The following is a 5,393-nucleotide window of genomic DNA, read 5'->3' as shown; positions in this document are numbered from 1 at the left end:
TGAGGACCAAGTCCACGAAAATACATTCTTTGAAAATTTCTCACGCTCGACAGAAAGCAGCCAGGATGTTCCCGTTCGGTGAGCGTTCAAATGGAAGTATGCTTGTACTATATGTAGACGCTCGGGGAGCTCTGTGATGGTTTCAGTACGGGAGGCTTACTGTGCCTTTAAGTATTATAAAAAAAAACAATTAAAAAAAACCGACGAAAAACATCTCAAGCAAATGCCCCCCACCATCAAATTTTGCATTACATTCTGTTGGGTAGTTTTTGAGAAATGCTTTTCACTCACAGACATGTGTATACGAACACACACACACACACACACACACACACACACACACACACACACACACACACACACACACACACACACACACACACAGTCACACACACACACACACACACACACACACACACAAAATAATAAAATTGTTAAACACACACATACACGCACACACACACACACACATAGACACATACACACACGCCCACTGACACACACACACACACTAGGCACACACATGCACACACACACACCACCAAGGGCGGATCTGGGGGGGGGGGGTTATACGGGTTACGTAACCCCCCCACCCCCCCCAAAATGAGGTAATTTATTGGCTCAGGATGCACCAGATAGCTCTATTTTGCTTCTTTGGATAAAAAAAATTTCCGGGGGGGGCATGCCCCCGGACCTACCTAGAGGCTTTGGCGCCTTGGGCGCCGTCAACTTGTATCTTCGCAGTCATTTTGTAACCCCCCCCCCCCTCCAAAGTGAATTGATCCGCCCTTGCACCACACACACACACACACACACACACACACACAGAGGGCGACAATCACGGTTGAATGCTCAAGGGAAGTAATACTTCTGATAACGCTTGACTGTATTTTACAAATAGTTATGTCCCATTGTCTAATCGGGTATTTTGAATTCTTTTCCACAGCTGTTGAGGAGAAGGTAGCGTGGCCGAGCGGTCTAAGGCGCTGGTTTAAGGCACCAGTCTCCTCGGAGGCGTGGGTTCGAATCCCACCGCTGCCATTATTTTTTCATTCCAATGTTTTTTTGGTCTTGTCTTCTTTTTTTTCTGAGCAGATTTTAACTTGAAACACCATGACAAAATATATTTTTAGAGAGATCAGAAAAAGATAAGGCATAGATGGGGTATCAATTTTATGAGTTTGGTTCTAAAAATAAAAACAGTGCAACATGGGGCATAACCTTGTGTGACAGTATCATCAAGACATTTTTAACGAATCAAGCTGAAATGCAATCCCATAGTTTTGGACCGAGCCAAAGATTAATGGGTGAACATCTAGAAGAAAGCTTCAAAATTGTAGCGGTGAGAAAAGCCTCGAGTTTTAGGAAAATGCAAACATGACGCCATCAAGTAAATCTATCCCCAAACTGTGCTGGAGGATACAAGTGAATGCCCAACTTAATGTAAAGGTACATTTTTATTTCAAAACTCAAAATTGTTTAGCGTTTTTTTTTTTATTTAACTGTTGTTTTTTTATTTTAAGAATTTGTTCCCCAAATGGACTGGGTGGCCGAGTGGTAACGCACTTGCGCTCGGAAGCGAGAGGTTGCGAGTTCGACCCTGGGTCAGGGCGTTAGCAATTTTCTCCCCCCTTTCCTAACCTAGGTGGTGGGTTCAAGTGCTAGTCTTTCGGATGAGACGAAAAACCGAGGTCCCTTCGTGTACACTACATTGGGGTGTGCACGTTAAAGATCCCACGATTGACAAAAGGGTCTTTCCTGGCAAAATTGTATAGGCATAGATAAAAATGTCCACCAAAATACCCGTGTGACTTGGAATAAAAGGCTGTGAAAAGTAGGGTATGCGCCGAAATGGTTGTGATCTGCTGGCCGATGTGAATGTGTGATGTATTGTGTAAAAAAATTCCATCTCACACGGCATAAATAAATCCCTGCGCCTTGAAAATGTGCGCAATATAAATTGCATAATTTTTTTTTTTTTTTTAATCCCTGCGCTTAAAACTGTACCCACGGAATACGCGCGATATAAGCCTCATATTGATTGATTGATTGATTGATATACACTACACCACACTACACTACAGCATTATATTTCATTATTTAGGAAGTAATGAGAAAAACAACAAAATTACTGTTGTGGTTCAAATTCCAATTTAATTTTTGCTTTAAATTCATAAACGAATTTTTAATGTAACAACTAATGTCATGTTTTGCAAGCTCATAGTCCAGACTGTACCAAAGAAAACTCGGTAAAAGTATCAAAGAAACCCCTTTAAAAATGCTTCCGCCTCTGCAGCATCAACTTTTAGTATAACGCAAAAATAACATCATCAAATAATGCTATTATAAAAAAAAAAGAAAAAAAAAAAGAAAAAAAACCGACGAAAAACATCTCAAGCAAATGCCCTCCACCATCAAATTTTGCATTACAATCTGTTGGGTAGTTTTTGAGAAATGCTTTTCACTCACAGACAGACAGACAGACAGACAGACAGACATGTGTATACGAACACACACACACACACACACACACACACACACACACACACACACACACACACACACACACGCGCGCGCACACACAGAGGGCGACAATCATCCCTTCTGCCCTCATTAAAACTTTCAGTAATAGACCGAATGTAAAAAAGAAAGTATCACTGTTGAATGCTCAAGGGAAGTAATACTTCTGATAACACTTGACTGTATTTTACAGATAGTTATGTCCCGTTGTCTAATCGGGTATTTTAAATTCTTCTCCACAGCTGTCGAGAAGAAGGTAGCGTGGCCGAGCGGTCTAAGGCGCTGGTTTAAGGCACCAGTCTCCTCGGAGGCGTGGGTTCGAATCCCACCGCTGCCATAATTTTTTTGTATTAACATTACCAGTTGATGAGGAGAAAGGTAGAAAATGGCACATATGCACATTATTTTTTTGTTTTCTTTCTTATTTTGTATGCATCTTAAAAAAAAAAAAAAGTGAAACGTATGCACACAGAAAGGCATACGCAAAGAAGCAAGCTTATAAACGAGCACTCTGACAAACAATTAAATGAATAAGCTAACAACCAACCAACCAACTCACCAACCAGCCAACCGACTACGAAAACAAAAAATGTCAACTAGCCAGAAAAATAACAACAACAGACAAAGAGATAGCCTCGATTAATAATCAAACAAGCAGATTTTGTTTTAGGTATGAAGTAATTAAGTTTTTGTCTTCCGATTTAGGGTAACATTGCAACAGTTGGTCTACATCCGTATGTACCCGTGTTGGCATGGTTGGTTTTGATAATCTGCTAGACGGTAAGTAAATATTAGCAACACTGAATATTTATAGGCGCCATTTGCATTTTTTGCGAGAGTTTTGTATGCAGACTGAGAGGTGTTTACCTGAGAACAAAGTAATTGCTTAGTACATATATATTTAAATATAATGCTAATGTTGTAGTGTTTCGTTTGTATGTATGTTTCATGCACCACCACTGTCATTTCTCCATGTGAGATAATAACGTTAATTTGATTTGAGGTTCCAATTAGTCACAGTATGTACCTTAATCGGGAAAAAACCCACTAATTACTTTATTCATCAGCGACTATCACGTGGTTGATCCAGTTCTACACCGTGAACCTTATATCAAAAGAAAGTGCAGAGTCTTAGGAACACAACGGTGCCAAAACCAAGAGCACTGGTAAAGAAGCAAAGACGCACGAAGCAATTGCAAACTGTGACTTTCGTACGTATTAGTTTACTTTACCTTCCCTTGAACATGCTGTCGTTCATCGCAGTATAATTATGGTAAGAATACTACTGTTGAAGAAGAACTAATGCGGCAATTAGTTATAGAATAGAAAGTATTCTTGCGCCGTTCCTACTCAATGAACAGTGATGTGAACTTGTAGTATTTCATCCACTTATGATAAAACTAAATTCAAACAATAATCAAGTTTATAGACTAATTCCCCCAGTAGAAACGATGACAGGAATTTTAAGTCAAGCTTCTATTTTCAAATTTTAAAAACCAACAACTGTCTATCTGTTCTTAGGCCAAAAAAAATAATAGGTGTGGTTACGGTAACATAGCCAAAAAAAATAGGGTAGAAAGGTAGGCAATCACTTTTTTATTTTTTTTAAAATTTTTTTCTAATGTGTACAAATTAAACCTACTTGACAGAAAAATAAGTGTGCGACTCGGGCGCTTTCGCTTTCATTGCGTTTTCTGCACTCGTTTTCTTGTGTGTGTGTTTTTTTTTGTTTTGACAAATGTAATAAAAAGTTATAGGGTCGGCCCCTAAAAATAGGGTAGGTCGGGTTACCGTAACCACACCTATTTTTTTTTTTAGGCCTTACAGTTCCAGAGAGTTGTTGCTCGTATTCATTGAATCAATAACAACAACAACAAAGTCGCGTAAAGCAATATGAACATATTCAGTCAATCTGTCGGCCTAAAAGATTGCAAATGAGCACACTGGGTCATTCTCTGCCAGACTGAACTAGAAAGTCCAAGGCTGGAAATATATTACAAGAAAACAACAACAATGTGACAAACACTTTAAGACACAATAACATGTTTTTTTTAAATGTAAAGAAGCAGTCTAATATTAAAACAATCAGGTTCACCTGTTTAATAAAAGAATATTAAATATTAGATCGCAAACAAACATTAAATGAGCATTTGACCGCAACAAAAAAACAGCAACTTTCAATGAGTAAATCAAAGGACACTGGCAAGCAATTGAACGATGGCCACTTCAGTCTGACGTTACGGTAACGTAGTGCTGTGAAATATATGTCAGTGACGGTAACGTAGCGCTGTGAAACATGTATGTGATGGTAACGTAGTGCTGTGAATCATGTCAGTGACGGTAACGTAGCGCTGTGAAACATGTCAGTGACGGTAACGTAGTGCTGTGAAACATGTCAGTGGCAGTAAGGTAGCGCTGTGAAACATGTATGTGATGGTAACGTAGTGCTGTGAATCATGTCAGTGACGGTAACGTAGCGCTGTGAAACATGTCAGTGACGGTAACGTAGTGCTGTGAAACATATCAGTGGCGGTAACGTAGCGCTGTAAAACATGTATGTGATGGTAACGTAGTGCTGTGAATCATGTCAGTGACGGTAACGTAGCGCTGTGAAACATGTCAGTGACGGTAACGTAGTGCTGTGAAACATGTCATTGGCAGTAAGGTAGCGCTGTGAAACATGTATGTGATGGTAACGTAGTGCTGTGAATCATGTCAGTGACGGTAACGTAGTGCTGTGAATCATGTCAGTGACGGTAACGTAGTGCTGTGAAACATGTCTTTGGCAGTAAGGTAGTGTTGTGAAACATGTCAGTGACGGTAACGTAGTGCTGTGAAGCATGTCAGTGGCGGTAAGGTAGCGCTGTGAAACA

At 39.9% G+C, this 5,393-nt stretch overlaps 2 non-coding genes across 2 annotated transcripts; both read left to right on the top strand.

Moving 5' to 3' along the window:
* Positions 1-959: 959 nt before the first annotated feature.
* Positions 960-1,041, top strand: Trnal-aag (transfer RNA leucine (anticodon AAG)). The gene has a single exon. It is a non-coding gene; the product is annotated as a tRNA-Leu (tRNA).
* A 1,734-nt stretch (positions 1,042-2,775) lies between these two features.
* Trnal-aag (transfer RNA leucine (anticodon AAG)) lies at positions 2,776-2,857 on the top strand. The gene has a single exon. It is a non-coding gene; the product is annotated as a tRNA-Leu (tRNA).
* Positions 2,858-5,393: the final 2,536 nt, after the last annotated feature.

Source organism: Littorina saxatilis, linkage group LG13, assembly GCF_037325665.1.
Source record: "Littorina saxatilis isolate snail1 linkage group LG13, US_GU_Lsax_2.0, whole genome shotgun sequence".
Classification (NCBI taxonomy): Eukaryota; Metazoa; Mollusca; class Gastropoda; order Littorinimorpha; family Littorinidae; genus Littorina; species Littorina saxatilis.
The sequence above is the reverse complement of the archived record's forward strand: the minus strand, read 5'-3'. Positions and strand labels throughout refer to the sequence as shown.